This window comes from Gopherus evgoodei, chromosome 6 (genome assembly GCF_007399415.2).
Source record: "Gopherus evgoodei ecotype Sinaloan lineage chromosome 6, rGopEvg1_v1.p, whole genome shotgun sequence".
Lineage (NCBI taxonomy): Eukaryota > Metazoa > Chordata > Testudines > Testudinidae > Gopherus > Gopherus evgoodei.
This window is the reverse complement of record NC_044327.1, coordinates 135,122,085-135,140,232: the sequence shown is the minus strand read 5'-3', so window position 1 is coordinate 135,140,232 and position 18,148 is coordinate 135,122,085. Positions and strand designations below refer to the sequence as shown.

The following is an 18,148-nucleotide window of genomic DNA, read 5'->3' as shown; positions in this document are numbered from 1 at the left end:
AGGGGCTCGGGGGCTGGGGAAAGGAGGGGGAGGGGGCTGGGGGGAAGGGGGAGGGGCAGCCGGGGGGCAGAGGGGATGCGGGGAGGGGTAAGTGAGGTTGGGGGCAGAGGGGGAGGGGGCTGGGGAAAGGGGAGGGGCAGAGGGGGAGGGGCGGCCGGGGGGAGGGTCACACGTTGAGGGTCGGGGCTCGCTCCAGTCTCCTCCCCTCGGGTCCTGGACCCGCCCCTTAGGCTTCCCACCAATGAGGAGCCGCTTCTCCCTGCTCCCGCCCCTTCCCTGCTGTCATCACAGAACCGCACGTGGAGGAGGCGGGGCGGGGGCCGGGCTCATACGCTACGTCACCACCCTGCGCCTTGCCATTGGTTGAGCGGCCGCGTTGTCTCCGCGCCCGGCCCATGCAGCATCAAAATCGCCAATCAGCAAGAGGGGGTGGGGTCGTGGGCGGGGCCTCAGGCTAGGCCCGGAAGCTGCTGAGGGAGCGTTTCAGAGGCGGACGGCGGTTAGCGTCGGGGTAGCGGAGCCGGGACTCGGTGGGTCCCGAGAGCGGGGCCGGGCCGGGGGAGAGACGCGGGGGCTGGGTGGTCCGGGGATAATGGGGCGGGGGTGGGCCCCGCTGGGGGTGAGGGGGCAGGGGGTAGTGGGGGGGGAGCCCCGCTGGGGGTGAGGTGGGGGGGATAATGGGGATGAGCCCCGCTGGGGGTGAGGGGGCGGGGGGTAATGGGGGGAAGCCCCGCTGGGGGTGAGAGGGCGGGGGGTAGTGGGGGGGAGCCCCGCTGGGGGGAGGTGGGGGGGATAATGGGCGGGAGCCCCGCTGGGGGGAGGTGGGGGGGATAATGGGCGGGAGCCCCGCTGGGTGTGAGGAGGCGGGGGTAATGGGGATGAGCCCCGCTGGGGGTGAGGGGGCGGGGGGTAATGGGGGGAAGCCCCGCTGGGGGTGAGAGGGCGGGGGGTAATGGGGGGGAGCCCCGCTGGGGGTGAGGGGGCGGGGGAGCCCCGCTGGGGGGAGGTGGGGGGGATAATGGGCGGGAGCCCCGCTGGGGGTGAGGGGGCGGGGGGTAATGGGGGTGAGCCCCGCTGGGGGGAGGCGAGGGGTGCTGGGAATAATCCTTGTGAGGAATCAACCCCAGGGTGCAGAGGGATCTGGGGTAACCTGCAGGGGTACCTCAGAATGGAGGAGTGGGGGGATCTGATGAGTCAGATTTTGAGGGGTGAACCCCAAAATCGGGTGCGATGCGGAGCACCTACATGTAATCTGAAGGAGAGGGGTTAATGCACTGTGCAGTTTTCCTCGCCCTGCGTTAATTTCCTGAGATTATGGCAAGGCTGGGGTGGAGTGGGGTGGAGGGCCTGAACCCGAGTCATGGGGGAGTGAAGCTCTTTCGGGAGGGATTTTGGGGTGAGGCAAGAATGGAGGCAGTGGTGAGAGGGGAAGGCTTGTAGCTTCCGTACAGACTAGTGTTGCTTTTCTTTCGCAGGGTTTAGGTTTGATCTGATTCCCTTGAGCGGAGGCTGCAGGTAAGAACTGGATTTGACTTGAAATGAACTGTGCTGTTTCCAGGCCTTGCTAATCAGGTTATGTCCTCGCTGTTGCTGCTAAGTTATCTGGTGGTTCATGCACTTCAGCACTGGGAATGGGACATGGGGCCTTTCACCTCAAGGTCACAAGTTCAAACTCAGCTTTGCTTGGTAGTGACTAAAGACTGTCACTATCTGATAGGGTGACCAGATAACAAATGTGAAAAATTGGAGGGGGAATGGGGTCCTATATACAACAAAAGTCCCTAATAATTGGGATGGGCCTGGTAAAATCAGGACATCCGGTCACCCTGTCTTCTGATGACTGATTAGATCCAAGACAGCAATTGTCCCTTGAATGTCTCAGCAGAGGTCTGAGTCTTAATGGGCTCTGTGGGCCAAACCTACCCTAGAAGTGGACTCTCCAGAACAGAGTTAAGACACATTGAGAAGGGGGGGGTGGGGAGCTTGCCATCCTGCTGCCTGGGATGCACCTACCATGCAGATAAATCACATCTTTCAGTCACCAAGGCTATTAACCCAGCACTTTTACCCTTGTAAAGTATTGTGTGTGCGCACAGCGTGTGTGGGTGCCTGGCAGCCTGCCCTGCTGCCGACCCCCTGCTCCTCCTGCCCCAGTGACTGAAATCATAGAAACTGTGGGCCAGATTCTTTAAAGCTCTTTATGTGCCTAATGGTGCAGATAGGTGCTTAGTGGGATTTTCAGAAGTGCCTAAGCAGGTGAGGTGCCTAACTCCTATAGAAATCAATGGGTGTTCTGTCAGTACACGTTTTCCAATTCCTTTTGCCCACTATTGGAGACTTTCATTTTGCCCATGAGGCCTGTGTTTCAAGAACTGGATGTAACGGAGTTCTGTCCCTTGTGGTGTGACAGATGGTGATGCCCATAGGTGGGAGGCCATGGATTTCTCCCAATTACCCTCCGTCAGGAGCAATAACACAGGGAGGGAACAAGGAACGTGTGTGCCTCAGTGGAGAGCCCACAGCGTGTTGTCAAGAAGTACGGTGCTGTTTATTGATTTAAAATACAGCTCTGAAGCCCAACCCATGCCTGCTGAAAACCCCAACATCGCCAAAGGTCTGCCCAGAAATGACTTCACCACATCCGTAGCCTAGAGTGGGGAAGAGATGGGCTTTGCAGCCTTCCTGCAGTGTTAATACATCTGAGCTTTGGTAGACCGCAGTGGGGAGGGAGTTCAAAACTTGAGAATGCCATCCTTTGACTGAGCCAGTAAACAAAGTGGCTGTGGTCCTAGGATGGCCTGGACAGAGTTTCCTGTCTAGTAAAGCTCCTATTGGATTGGAGCTGTGTGCCTGCACAATGCCCATGGTGCCAGAGTCTGTGTTGCATTATAAAGGCCTCTGGGATTTGGATGATGAAGTTTGCTCATAAAACCTTATTTAGTTGTTGTTTAGTTTCAGTTCACTGAATAGCAGTAAATCAGGGGTGATTCTAGCCCATGTTTGTATGAGGTCCGCAGAGCTCTACTGGAGACTACATGTCCCGGCATGTAATACTCTATTTTAATATCTGAGCAGCCTGGCTTACCCCACTGCATGCTGGGATCTGTAGTCTCTTGGAAACTCACAGTCCACATTGCAGTAAGGGCAGCCAGAGTCTGTATTTTGTGGCTGTGCTTAGTTCAGGAACTGGATAGGCAGAGTACTACACTTTATCTGCAGGCACTGTGTCTGTTCGAAAGTCTAGATCTTGCTGGCCTTCCATCAGGCTGTGGTGACCCATGATAAGCATCATCCAGTCACCACAAGGTCTTGGACAGAGGAGCAGAAGGATCTGCTCCTGCTCCCTAACTCTCTCCTCGCTGGCTTCCTGCTAGAATCCTGTCTGTTCTCATGCCTGGACTCTCCTGGCTTAGAGTGCTGCACATATATGTTTGTGTAGCTATGGTGTGCGCACGATCTGGGGAGCTGTCTCTCTGGGTCTGGCTGTTCGAATGTCTCCTGGGAGCTAACTGCTCTCTAGACAGTGGTTCTCAAACTTTTGGATTGGTGACCCCTTTCACACAGCAAACCTACGAGTGCGGACCACCCCCCCTTTCTAAATTAAAAACATTTTTTTTTATATTTAACACTATTATAAATTCTGGAGCCAAAGTGGAGTTTGGGGTGGAGGTTGACAGCTCGCAACCCCCCCATGTAATAACCTTGCAACCCCCTGAGGGGTCACGACCCCCAGTTTGAGAACCCCTGCTCTAGAGCCTGTGCTGCAGGGAGCAGTGGCAAGAGTTCCTTGTCTGAAGCTCCAGGTTCCTTTAACACTGTAGGGCAGCACCATAGATGCATTTCAGCTTTGTCACTGACTCAGCTTGTTTCTCATTCCCTCTGGGGAAAGTTTCCTTTTCCTCTGTCATTGAAGCATTGCTCTGAGGCAGCGTTTCTCAAAGTGGGGTCTGTGAGGGTACTCCAGGGGGTCTGCCGGCCTCCCTTCAACTTCTCCCCTCCCTCTCAGTGCCTCCTGCAGCCAGGGAATGGCTGCTCAGTGGTGTGCAGGAGATGCTGGGAGGGAGGGGAAGGAGTGGGGATGGGGAGTGCTCAGGGGAGGGGGTGGAAAGAAGCAGGGAAGGGGCAGCCAGGGCATGGGGCTGAGTGGGGGGCTTTGGAGGTCTACAAAAAATTTTTACATCAAAATGGGGGTCCTCTGGTAGCTAAAGTTTGAGAACTGTTGCTCTAAGTAAAGCCAGGAGGATGGAGGACAACACTCTGGCTTTTCTAGCCGGTGTTCAGAAATCTGCTCTGAGTTCTGCTGTGTGAGCTGGAGCTCAGCTCCAGGGTGGCTGGAACAACTTGTATAGTTGGGGTCCTGAGAGCCATGGCACCAAACTGTAAATCCTGCATATGATGGAAACCACGTCAAGCCATCCGTCCTAGTTCTAGCACTTCTGCTCAGCTCTGTCAGCTTTTCAACAAATTGGGAAGCGGAACTATCTGTGCTCGATGGCTGATCTGCCTCCTCTCTTGTGGTCAGTTAGAAAGGAGTGGTGGTAGTAGCTTTGCCTGCGCCTTTCCTGTGCCCTTCCCCCATTTCCAGGCCATGTGAGGCCAACCAGACCCTCCCTCTGTTCCGTAAGAGCCCCTTGTGTTCTTCCTGTTCTCGCCCCGGCTCCTTGTGTCTTCAGACGATATCACTGTTTGCCGTTCATTTCCTTCCTTACCCTCACGTAGCCACTTCTGCTTCATTCCCAGTGTTCTCTCTATCCTGCATTTATTGTACAGCCCCCACAGGTTGGATTGACCCCTTCTTTCCCAAGCTGGCAGTTCGCTCCGGAATCTCGGACCTTGGGTCAAGTGCAGGGCCTTCCTTAGGATTTATGGGGCCCTACGCAGTATTATTAAACTGGTGCCCCTATGCCGGATGGCAGCCCAAGCTCACAGCCTGGTGGGGGAGGGGGAGGAGGGACTTGACAGCAAAGGATAATGAGATGCCCAGCCTGCCTCATGGTGGCGGAGAGTCACAGTTCCCCACAGAGACTTCCATGCACTCTCCTTCATGCAGAATGGACATGAAGAAAGTACCTAATTAAAAGCACTAAAATTTGGGAATAAAAAATGTCAGTCACAGGCTTTTTTATATGCCCTGAAGTTTGTCAGAGATTTATTTGCAAAAACTTCATAGTAAGGGTGAGTCAGCTGTCCTGCTGAATACAACATTACATATAATGGAATACATGATGCAGCTCTTCTCTGTTTTACATTTTCTTCATCAGTGTTTCTAAACTGAATTTATATTTTAAATGTACTCAAATCTTAAGCCAGCATTCCAGATTACTACATATTTAACTCACTGAAACAAAGACATTCTTTTAAATTAATCAGAGAGGTTTAGTGTGTTCATAACAATGTTCATTGCTTTTAGAAAAAGGGAACAGTAATTTACTTTGTGTGATCTCCATAACAAGAGACATGGTTATGAAATTTCACCAACTTTAAAAAAAATATGTTTCCAAAGATTTTAGGTATAACAAGGATTTTGTCTTACTAAGGTACTGATTTTGCTGGAGGGTTCTTTTAAAACTAGTTCATTGGATAGTCAGAAGTAAAGAAAGGGAACGCTTTGCCCAGCTATCTGGAAGAGAAGGACTGTTGTCCCTTTAAGGGCTCTCTTCAGTGGGGAGTGGGGGGAGAGGCGGTGAAGGGATGGACAGAAAGAACACAGGAAGATTTGGAAGCACTTTTTTTTTTAACTATAGTAATTAAAATGTGTATTTTAGATAAGGGAGATCTTTTGAAGGATTTATTTCAAAACTGTATGTCTGAAGATCCACACATTTAAGGCTAAAGATGATTGTGCCTCTAAAACTCTATGCAAGCATTTTTTAGAAATGTGATTTTATAATCTTCACCAGCTCACTAATGAAATATTTTTAAAGCAAATTTTAAACTAAGGTCCTGTAGACTGACATGTTCTGTGTAAATATTACATTAATGCACAACTGTTTTTGTCAGTAAAGTCAGAAACTGACAGTTTAAAAATTTATTTGGGCATAAGCTTTAGTGGACATCTGATGAAATAGTCCACTAAAGCTTATGCCCAAATAATTTGTTAGTCTTTGAGGTGACACAAGGACTCGTCCTTGTTTTTGCTGATACAGACTAACAGGACTACCACTCTGAAACCTGTCAGTATATACCTTGGGGTTGGCAAATGCCTGTTAAATGGCTTTATTACCCCTTGAATGTCTCTTTAACAGTTTCAATGTTGTGCTAATAGGTCTGGCAGGCTGTAGGTTTTTTCACTTTTAACTACTAGATTCCCTCCCAAGGAAGACTCACCAGGCTAGAGCAGCCATCTGTGGGAGCCTGCAGGAAGGGTCAGAACAGGGATAGGAAAACAAGAGGTGGACAACAAGACCCAGTGGTGCCCCAAATTTTCAGGTGCCCTACGCAGCTGCCTATGTTGCCTATGCCTAAGGATGGCCCTGGTCAAGTGGATGTTTTTCCCTTACTGTAGAAGGAAAGCCGGTGCTCCTCAACTCCAAACCCTTCTTAAGCTACCAGCTAAGCTGCCAGACCTTCACTTGCCCTCAATGCTGGGCGGATCTCTGAGAAGATGAACTGTGCTAAGATCACTTGCCCAAGGTCTCGATAGTCCTCCCATGGCTCTCCCTGTATTGTTAGAGTTGGTGGATATTATTTGTATTTCTATGGCATCCTGGAGCCCTAGCTGTGGACGAGAACCCCGTTGAAGCAGGTCCCTGCCACGAAGAACTTACGATCCAAGTGTAGGATGATAGATGAACAGACGGGAGTATGAAGAAGCACTGAGACAGTAGCGGTCAGGCGATGGTCTCAGCACACCAGCAGCCTGACCATTGCCAGGTTGTTTGTAGGCATCATAGCAAAGGAGAGTTTGAAGGAAGATGAAGAAGCAGCTTTGTGGATGTTCACAGAGAGCTCCTCCGAAGCATGAGGGACAGCAGAGGAGAAAGCACGAAGGTGCTTGTTGGAAAACTTAAGTGGAGGATGGAAGTTGACGTCATTGGCCAATAAAAGGGGGGATATGACCAGGGGAGGAATTCTACTTAATTCCTTACCACCTTGAGTCATGTCTGAATTTCTCACCCCCATGCTAGACAATAGGCTGCCTGGGTCCCCTTGTCCTTGGTCCACCAGTCTCCTACCCTTACTGCTATCCATGCTGAATAGCAGTTCTACTTCCTGGAGCCCTCCTTCCAGATCGTCTCTTACCCTCCACCTGTTTTGCATGGGCTGGGTCTCTATCTTTCCTACTTTGCTTGTGCTAAGAGCAGGGGAACCGCTGTAGGCTTCTGAGGGTTCCTGGGGAAGTGCCTTGCAGTGCCTTGCCTTGCTGGAGACCTGGTGTTTCTTAGAGTTATCCGAGGTGAAGACTCCATGCAAGTTTTTCTCCTTCCTAGCCTCCATTCACCTTGCCTGTCCTGTGATCTGCTTTCAAGAAATAATTCCCTTTCCCTTGTTCCTTTCAGCTTCTTCAGCTGGTTTTGAGTCCCCAGAATGGAAATCAGCTGGGGTCACACACCCTGGATTTCACAGGCTTCTGTCATCTGTCCTATAGCCTGCAGCTATACTAGCCTGGGCTGTGGCCTTGGTAGAGCTCCTACACTAAGCTGGCTCATGGTGGGCCAATACTCAGATGAGAGGCCTCCAAAGAAAACCCAGGTGCTGCGGGAAGTGGTGTTAGCAACTCGGCAGGCTGTGCTCCTGGGTAGTGACCTGACCTCCCAGGCCTGCTGTTAGGTGTGATGGAAACCCCAGCAATCACTGAAGATCCCACTGCACTTTATCCAAGAGCTGAGGCATTTACCCTGGTTTTTTTTCTGGCCAAATTCCAGCTGGGCTCATTGCATTCTGTCGGTGTAACATCTCCCTGTTGGAGAGGGGCTTCTCCTGGATGTGGGTTGGTGTCTGAAGCGATTCTCTTTACTGGTGTGGGGAGGCTTACAGCACCTTGAGCTCCCTGGATGGACAGCCCCTCAGCGGGCAGAGGATTGTTCAAGTGAAGAAGTTTGTCTTGCTGCCAGGGCACATTCTGCACATCGCAGGTGTAGCTTGCTGTGACCGGGCAGCAGGTTTGGTGCCAGGCAGAGCGCAGACTGGTTCTGGGGCACCAGGTGTGAGGCAGAGAACCCCTGCCAGCCATTCAGGTGCTGGTTGCTTTAAACAAATGCTCCAGTGTGTGAGTTGCTCTTCAGGGGCCAGGCGTGTAGCAAGGAGTAAGTGAGATGGGGGCACTTTTGCTGCCTACTGAATATGCCTGTGCCCTCTAGAGGGCTGGGAATGCATTAGGCTCCATAGTTTGCCGCCTTGCCCAGGACCATTGCCCTGAGCTATTGGTATGAGCCATATGGGACTGAGGGTGCATGTGCAGCAGAGGCATGCTCCAGCACAGGAGGCCAGTCTGGGGAGGAGGGATGGTAACATGAGCTGCTGTTGTTCACTGGCTTTCACTTGTTGTGTGTCTGGCCAGGGGAACCCCAGTGGTGGGTCTGGCAGACTGTTATCTGCCTAGACTTTGAGTCCCTCGGGGCAGCTGTGTGGGTACCTGCAGAATGCAAGCCCCTTGCAGGCTATACTTACAGCACTGGGAGCCAGGGAGACAGAGCACCTCAAGGAGATCATTAGGATGGTACTGGCAGGCTCCGTGGGGCTACTATTTGGCTGTTGCAGGGCTGGGTCTGACTGCTGATAGGAGGGGATTTTCCTAAGTTTTTGCTGGCTAATGCCCCCTTTTTCAGACCCTGTCCATTCCAGTTGGTTGGTTAGGAAGATTGCTCCCCACAGTGGGGCTTTGTATAATTCTGTCTGGGTTCTATGTTCCTGTGATTTGATTTGATGGAGTAGTCCGCTGGGGCCTGAGTTACTTCTGTGTTCTCATTTGCACTTGCAGCTAAATCACATACAGCTGCACCCATTGCTGACACCTGCTGTAGCGTAGACAAGGCCTCATGTACCCTGGTGTAACTCCATTAACTTCAGTGAAGTCACTCCTAACTCTCAGCAGTGCAAAAAAAGGAAAATGAAGTCCCTTACGTAGAAAGTCCTTTCCTACCACAGAGATGCAGCCACCTCTTGTGTGAAACATGGTAGCTGATGAACAGTTCACAGCAACTCTCCATAAGTGTAGGGTGAGAAATGAAGGCAAATCCTGTATCCAGCTGAAGCTGCAATGGGAATGTGGGATGGTGACCTGGAATGATGTGAGCTGGAATTTTAGCCAGGACAGCAGGGTTAAATACCCCAGCATTTTACAGAAAATGACGTGGGCTCTTCAGTGAGTCTGTGTGGTTGGGGGCCTGTCATGGGATAATCCCCCACTCTGAACCTTAGCGTCCAAAAGATGGGGTACCAGCATGAATTCCTCTAAGCTCAATTACCAGCTTAGAACCTGTAGCGCTGTCACCAACCAGGAATTCCAGTGCCTGGTACACTCTGGTCCCCCCAAAACCTTGCCCGGGGACCCCAAGACCCAGTCCCTCTGGATCTTAACACAAGGAAAGTAAACCCTTTCCCTCACCGTTGCCTCTCCCAGGCTTCCCCTCCCTGGGTTACCCTGGAAGATCACTGTGATTCAAACTCCTTGAATCTTAAAACAGAGAGGAAAATTCATTTCCCCCCCTCCTTCTCTCTCCCTCTCCCAGACTGTCCCTGAGAGAGACAGTAATCCTAACACAGAGAGAAATTAGCCTCTCTCTCCCCCTTCCCTCCTTTCTCCCCACCAATTCCCTGGTGGATCCAGACCCAGTCCCCTGGGGTCTCACCAGAATAAAAAAAAATCAGATTCTTAAACAAGAAAAGCTTTTAATTAAAGAAAGAAAAAACAGTCAAAATTATCTTTGTAAATTGAAGATGGAATATGTTACAGGGTCCTTCAGCTATAGACACTGGGAATACCCTCCCAGCCTAAGTATACAAGTACAAATTAAAATCCTTTCAGCAAAATACAAATTTGAACTCCTCCCAGCCAAATACACATTTGCAAATAAAACAACCATAAGCCTAACTCGCTTTATCTACCTAATACTCGCTATTTTGAATCTATAAGAACCTCTATCAAGGAGATTGGAGAGAAACCTGGTTGCATGTCTGGTCCCTCTGAGCCCCCAGAGTGAACAACAACCAAACACTAACAGCACACACAAAAACTAACAGCACACACACAAAACTTCCCTCCCTCAAGATTTGAAAGTCTCCTGTCCCCTGATTGCTCCTCTGGTCAGGTGACAGCCAGGCTTACTGAACTTGTTAACCCTTTACAGGCAAAAGAGATATGAAGCACTTTTGTTCTATTAACCCTTAACTATCTGATTATGACAGGGCCCCTTCATTCTTGCACTCCTCCATTCTGCTTCAGGGCACGAACCAACCACTGACGGCCTGTGATTACCCCTATGGACAGGTTATTCCATATTTGTCCTTTATGTGCATCTCCTCTGTGCATATGCTTCCCCGGAGCCCCAGCACAGCCAGTGTTTTGTGGTGCTGGAACCTCTTCCAAGCACTAACAGCTGGAGGTGCAGGTCTGTTCTTCCAGCCCACTCGGGCCCTTGGGCCAAGGGTATAAATAGCCCCCCCCCCACAACTGTCCCCAGTTCCTCTTTCTACACCAGAGCTAAGCCAAGTGGTCTGGGAGCCTTTTCTCACTTTACCTTGGTGCATGGTTTACCACCCCTCCCCCCAGTGCTTGTGTGTGGCTCTGTGAAAATGTTCTCGTCTGTCACTGAAGCTGTCCGTGGTGATTGCTAAGGTTTCCTGCACTGGGGTTCCTGTCACGGAGCCTGCAGAGCCTTGTGCCTTGAGTTTGGTGCTCAGCAAACACCTGGGAAGGGTCCTTTGAGCCCTTGGGATCTTGCTGTCTTTTGCACTGCTCCCTGAAAGTCTCCTTCCCGATAGTGCTCACCTCAACTGGGAGGGCTTCCCAGTTGCAGCTCTGCTGGCCAGGTGACTGTGGGCTGCCCTTCATCCAGGGAAAGCAGTGCTGAAACCTCACCCTAAGTTCCTGAGTAAGGCAGTTTCAGGTTTCCATTTGAGCCAGTCATCTACTTACTCTCTGAGGCTTCATAGTTACCCTGGGGAGATCAGGCTCTGCGCTCTGGGTGTACACATGCAGCCAGGTGAGTGTTATCAGGGCAGAACTAAGCCCTGGCGAAAAATCCAATAGTTAGGGTCTCGCTGCTCCAAACGCCTCTGAACGGATTAGAGAGTCCGTCCGATCACGTGTGGTACAAATTCATGGGAGTCCTCATGCCAGGATGTCCTGGGCTCCCTCCACAGGGACACGGCAGTGTCCACACTGTACCTGGATCTGAGATCTGCAGGTCTGCCACGTGGGGCTCAGGCCCCACTCTCTTGACCCTGCAGCCAGAGCAGCTGCTGGGCTTGGGAGGGCAGTGCTTGTGGCTGACTGAGCTCCTTGGCCTGCTTCATTGGGAGGCCCCTGCTAGCCCATCTCCTGTGGTGGGGCTCAGCGGAGGCTGCTCACAAGTCAGGAAAGGGGCTGAATGACCTCCTGTGACTCCTGTCCTCTAGATACGTTGCCACTGCAGACCATTCTGATCTCACTCCCCTCCACGCATTTCAGGTGCGCTTGGAGGAGAGGGGAATTGAGGATCGCTGGTGGGAGCGGGGCCTATTTATACCCATGACCTGGGGGCGGGAAAGGTTTGAAGGACAGGCCTGCACACCCAATTGTTGGTGAGAAAATGGCCGTGACTCCTAAAACGGGACACTGGAAGGGCCCCGTGTGTAGGGAGGAGGAGCTAGGAGAGGTGAGTAACCCCTTTTTTCTTGCATCTGAGGAAGTGGGTATTCACCCACGAAAGCTCATTCTCCAAAACGTCTGTTAGGCTATAAGGTGCCACAGGACTCTTTGCTCCCTTTTTTCTTGCATCTGCTAGGCGGGCCGTGGTCAGAGACAGGCTGATGGGCTCTGGCGGCTTCTCTGGAACCGCGCTTTAATGGGAGGATTCTGTGGGAAAGGATTTGGGATTGGCTAAACTCTGCCCAGCGTGGGATGAGTGCAGGGTTGCCAGGTGTCCGGTTTTTGACTGGAACACCCAACAGAAAACAGAGCCTGGCTGCTCTGGTCAGCACTGCTGACTGGGCCGTTTAAAGTCCAGGCAGTAGCGCAGAGGGGCTAATGCAGGCCCCCTGCCTGCTGTGGCTCTGCGTAGCTCCCAGAAGCAGCAGCATATCCCCCATCCAGCTCCTAGGCGTGGGGGCAACCAGGGGGCTCCGCATGCTTCCCCTGCCCCAAGCGCCAGCTCCCATTGGGCGGGAACCACAGCCAATGGGAGCTGCAGGGGCGACGCCTGTGCACGGGGCAGAGTGCAGAGCCGGCTGGCTGTCCCTCCATGTACGAGCTGGAGTGGGGACATGCCACTGCTTCCGGGAGCTGTTTGAGGTAAGTGCCACCTGAGCCTCCTGCACCCCAAACCCCTGCCTGAGCCCCCTCTCATCCTCCAAACCCCTCAATCCTAGCCTGAGGCATCCTCCTGCACCCTCATTTCTGGTCCCACCCCAGAACCCTCGCTCCCAGCCCAGAGTCCACACTCTCTACCGCACCCCAACCCCCTGCTTCCCCCGGAGCCCCCTCCCATACTCAGAACCCCTCAGCTTCACCCCTGCAGTCCAGACCCCCCTCCTGCACCCCAATCCCTTGAGCCAGCCTGGTGAAAATGGGCAAGTGAGAGAGGGTGGAGAGAGTGAGCAACAGAAGGTTTGGGGGGGTGGAGTGAGCCAGGGCAGGGCCTTGCAGAAGGGGTGGGGTGGGGCAAAGATGTTTGGTTTTGTGTGAGTAGAAAGTTGGAACCCTAGGTGTGTGGTTGATTCATTGCTGCATGCTCAGAGAAGTGAGGGGTGGAGGAGCTGCGACAGGGCTGGTCCCTGTAGCATTTTGCCCAGTTTACTTTGAATGGCCTGGTGCTGGCCCCGGGATCTCTCTGATGTCTCTGGCAATGCACCATGGCACAATTCTGGAGCACAGCACGCTTCATGTCCTTCCCAGAGGAGCAGGGATTACGCTCCCTGGGCCATTAGTGCCCAGCACCAGAGGTGTCCAGTTCATGTTTGCACATGTTGGATGGCACAGGTGGGGGCTGGAGGGAGAGGCGACCCCCTCCCCTTCCCCCATACCTAGACCTGCTGCCACACTCCAGAACCAGTCACCAAATTTTAACTGCAGCTGGTCTACCCCCTGCATCATCCTGTCTTTGTGTCTCTGTTCCCAGCACTGCTGCTTTTTGGACACTTGATGCTCTGCCTTGGGATCTGTTTGCCTCCTCCCGCCCAGGTTCAGACACTCAGTCTGGGGTTTGGGATTCTGCACCTACTCCCACCTTCTGAAAAGAAAAGCATGATTCTCCCTAGCGGAGTGCTCCAAGCCCCATGGAAGCTAAGGACACTTCCTGAGCTGCCTGATGTGGGGCAGTTCAGAGTGGCCCATTGGCCTGCCATTGCAGTGTGCGTGACTGACCAGCCCTCCCCATTTGGTGCTAGTACACCCCTCTCTATCATAGGAACGGTGACCAGAGAGCAAGTGTGAAAAATTGGGATGGGGGTGGGGGGTAATAGGAACCTATATAAGGAAAAGACCCACAAATCGGGTCTGTCCCTATAAAATCGGGACATCTGGTCACTCTACTCGTAGGGCTTTACACTGCTGCCCCTCGCTCTGGGACCTGAGCATCTGGCTCAGTCACTTCAGAGTCTGTATCTACTGTCTTTCCTTGTACTTGGTCCCTCCAGCATAGATGCTAATACCTGCTGGCTGCCTTGGGCCCTTCGCCCTGGGGAGAGGGGAGGTGTTGGTAAGAAATCCCCCCCCACACTCTTCCCATCTGCATGCCGCTGACATGGACACAGGCAGCCTGCACTCCGCTTCCCATTCGTGTTTCCCGCTAGGTCAGCTCCATCTGTGGTGGGAGTGCTGCCTTAGACAAGACGCTAGTATGTTGGACACTCTGTTTGAGGCAGGTCTAGACAACACGGCTGTTAAAATGCTGGCGGCCACTGATGCCTTGTCTGCAAAAGGGCTCCCACGCATGAGACAGCAAGGGTGCTAGAACGAGGCAGGAAATCGAAAGGAAACCTCTCGGGGCAGAGGGGAGAGGCACCCCTTGGTCAGTATGGGTTGCACACAAACCCCAGCACACTAAGCTGGGAATATCCCCAGTGGGCTCCACTGTCTGGGTCTGGGCAATAATGGCCAGCAGCCATTTCAACCCAAGATTTACCATATTGGATCCAGTTCCTTGGCGTGATCTGCTCTCTTGCTGCCACCCTGCATGACATACCCCTGCACCTGCCATCCACGGGTGCTGAGAGCCATTGAACCAAACTGCAAACCCTGTCTGTGATGGAAATCACTTCAAGCCAGGGGGGCGGCACACACCCCACCCAGCACCTCTAGTTCCACATCAAGGCTGCCATCTCTTAGTGTCCACATCAAGGCTGCCATCTCTTTGTGTGGGCAGACTGCGCATCAAAGACCCTGGCCGTGGGAGTGCTTGCACAGCTGCATCCTTGGGCAGGGGACCATTTGCTGGGGCTAATTTTAGGCCTCCAGGCCTTGACTGTGTCCCTCTAATTCCTACTTGAATACAAACCAGGGACCCCTGGATCAGAGTTGTACACCAGGGATCCTCTGTATTTTGGCTTGTAGCCGTTACAGAGGAACTTCATAGTTCTGGGATTTGGAGTAGAACTGTGGTTTCTGACTTGCACGTTTGTCCCTTGACCTGCTGTTTGTGCCAAAACTGACTCTGTATCTGAAGTGTGGGATGCCCCATGGGTCTGCCTGCCACCTCCCTCTTTCCTGCTTTCTGATTGCCCTGTACGACAGACCCCACTTGTAATGCTCACCCTGTGGGAATTGGGAGGAACATAAACCCAAATTGTCCCACACAGGAGGTTAGGCCAGGCCTCTCCCAGAGGAGCTGGGGAGTGCAGCCCTGTGCGTTAGCACCCACTCGAGTACAGCATCCCCAGTGCATGAGGAACTGCACTGTTCAGCACAGGACTATTGTGCTCACAGGCAGAGCGTGCTCCCTTCATGAGGCCCTGGAGTGCTGAGACAGATGAGATTTAATACCCACAGTCCAGAGAGATGGGAACAAAGCTCGGACCTTTTCTGTGTCCCTGAATGGCCTCTTGGCATGTGGAGCCAACACCCTCCAGTCATGGGGCAGGCTGGAATCAGATTGACATCTGAGCTGAACTCATCTGGACACCCCAGTCCCCCAGTGGGGGTGTCAATCTGCTGATTGTCTGGCTTTCTTTCTGTTTGCACAGGGTGTTCTGTCCTGCAGCTCCCCACCCCCACCCCCCAAATCCCTGCTGCTTTTCAGTGGCAACTGGCTCTGAACCAAACTCTGGAGCTGGGCAGCCCTGAACTTTGCAAACGTCTGCAGTCAGGGCCACACCTTGATTCTGCAGCTCAGGCCCATCCTTATTTTTAGCCCCTTTTAAAGCCTGGTTGATGGTGTTCCAAGGATGTCACGTGACCTGCCTGAGGTCAGTGGCTCATCCTGGATCAGGACCCAGGTTTCCCAAGCCTCAGCTGTAACCATGAAGCCTTTGTAATGGGGTCAAGAGTTTGAGTGACTTATGTGAGCAGGGGGGAGGGGCAGTGGGAGCCAGGCTGTCTAATGAATTGTCAAGCTTGTTTGTCAATGATGTCCATAGCAACATTAGCAGGTGCTACACAGTATGTTCTTTGCGCTCCTCTAGCCTCTCCTATCTGTAAGATAGTTCTCTAGGAAGGATTCTCTTTACCCACCACTGATATGCAGCTACCCCTGGGGTGGAAGATAGCAGCTGTGTAACAGCACTCAGCAGTGTTTAGGACAGGAAGTGAAGTTGTATCCAGTTCAAGTCCCAGTCGGATTGAGGGCAGCAGAACAGAATCACCTACACTGAATTTGGTTAACACTCTATCTCATAGGGAAAATGCCCCAGGCCAGTAATGACAAGGAGGGGTCAGGACCTCTGTTTTCCATCACATCTGCTATTGGGGCGAGGCAGAATTTGCTGAATAGGGTTTTGTGACTTTAAGCTGTTCCATTTGAGCTGCTGGCAGAGCACAGGCAATCTGGTTCTGGCGCCTCATAGCGGAAGCTGGGGGCCTGGCTGGAACCCATATTTCACTGCATGTAGCTGGCGATGGGGGTGTTCCTGACATGGCGAAAGTTAAAACTGCCCTTCAAAGCGGTGTCTGTCTAATGGTGCCTGCGAGAGGATGGAACCAGCTAGCGGGTCCTACGCCTGTGGGGCGCAGGGGCTGTTGAGGCCTGCCAGGCTCCCCATCTGATGCGTGTGAAGTGCTGTGTCCTGCTGTTTGTGCCATCTAGTGGCCAGGCTGCCTGGGCATAGACTGGGTGGATGGGAAAGCACCCGTTGCAGGCTGCCCAGGGCACTGACTTTGTCGGGATGCTGGTGATATGACGGGGGGTGTCCCATGGGTGGGAATGGGATGCGGCTGCAGAGCCCCAAGTGGAGCAGTGTGGAGCCAGCACTGCATGGGGGTGGGGGGCTGTGCGGAGGGGACAAGGCAGCTCACGGGAGCTGAGACAAAGGAGCGAGGCAGAACAGTGCTGAGGGGTGGGAATGGGGGGAGAATTGCTATGGCAACGCATTGCTGACAGCCGGATCTGTGGGGGGAGCTGCTGGGCCTGCAGTCTGAGCTGCTTCACAGGAGAGAGGAGCAGGCATGGTGGAATTACGGGCTGGGTCCCATCACGTGCTGACTGCCAAGCACCAAAGCTTCCCCACAGGGCGGGCGCTACCATTTAGGCAGCCTAGGCAATCGCCTAGGGCGCCAGAATAGTTGGTGGGTGGCATTTTGCCGTAGGGGGCAGCAGGCAGCTCCGGTGGAGCCGCCGCAGTGGTGCCTGCGGACAGTTGGCTCCTCGCGCGGCTCCGGTGGGCCTCTCGCAGGCACCACTGCGGTGGCTCCACCGGAGCCGCGGAGCACCGGACCCTCCGCAGGCACCACTGCGGCGGCTCCACCGGAGCCGTGGGACTAGCACGCGGGGCGGCGAAATTGCCGTGCGCCTAGGGCGCTCAAACCCCTAGCGCCAGTCCTGTTCCCCCATGGTGTTGTGATCCTTTGCTAACGCTTCCCCCCACCAGAGCTCTGCATCTCCATGTGCCCCCTCAGATCACAGCTGGCGGGCTTCGTGTAGTGACTGCATGGGCTGGTGGGGGGCACCTGCAGCAGGACACCCCGCAGGGTCCAAAGGAAGAGCTTCAGGTGGGCATCTGTGTCTTGTCTCACGCTCAGACCTCCACGGGGCAGGGCACTGCCTAGATGATTGACAGGTGACCTGTCTGCCCACCTTGTTCTCCTTGAAGCCTTGAGCTGCAGGGCCGGCCCAGCCAGAAGGGAACGGGTCTCCTAGTGCTTACTTCACTGCGACTAGAGAATAGATTGTACCCCCTCGCTCATACCCAGAGCCCCTGAACCCGCTGGCCAGGCCAGTTCCTTCAGCACTGCCGAGAGCTCCCTGGAAACGCCTTGATCCCGGGGTGTGGCCTGAAGGTGTGCCCTGCTGTAAGTGCCTGTATTGTCATGGGAGGCTGGAACTTTAAAGAACTGTGCCACTCAGGCTTCTACTGCATTAGCAACCAGCAGAGAAGGGGTGAAATTAGAGTGACCAGAGGCAGGTTGAAAAATCGGGGCTGGGGTGGGGGGTAATAGGAGCCTATATAAGAGAGAGACCCAAAAATCAGGACATCTGAGCACCCTAGGTGAAATATTTCTGAAACTATCATTAGAGACCAGTCCGCCTGGGCCCCATGGGTGAGTGAAGGACACAAGATAGGCCTGTCTACATCACAGAGGGAAGTGGGCTGCCTGATCCGGTTCTAACATGGCTGCGATTTTACAGGAGCTAGGACCTTTGCCATCATCTGCACTCTGTGCAAAGCCTTGGCTGTGAGCCCCTGGGAGGGGACTAGATAGGAGCTAATAGAGCATCCCCACCTCTGTGGATTGATCAGGGTGCAACTGTAAACCTCTTTTACGCTACTCGTTTCAAAGGGCAGTGCTAGGTATTAGTGTAAAAGGATCCTTTGAAATAGACCCTTCCCCTCTCCTTCTGTAGCCAGCCCAGACTGA

General features: G+C 53.3%; 1 protein-coding gene across 3 annotated transcripts in view; it reads left to right on the top strand.

The window, feature by feature from the left end:
* Positions 1-460: 460 nt before the first annotated feature.
* FAM214B (family with sequence similarity 214 member B) overlaps positions 461-18,148 on the top strand; it is a 68,748-nt gene continuing 51,060 nt past the window's right edge. For all 3 annotated transcript variants that reach the window (XM_030566948.1, XM_030566947.1, XM_030566946.1), the window contains exons 1-2: positions 461-530; positions 1,476-1,515. The gene's annotated coding sequence lies outside the window, so the exon portion shown is untranslated. The remainder of the gene's footprint in view (positions 531-1,475; positions 1,516-18,148) is intronic.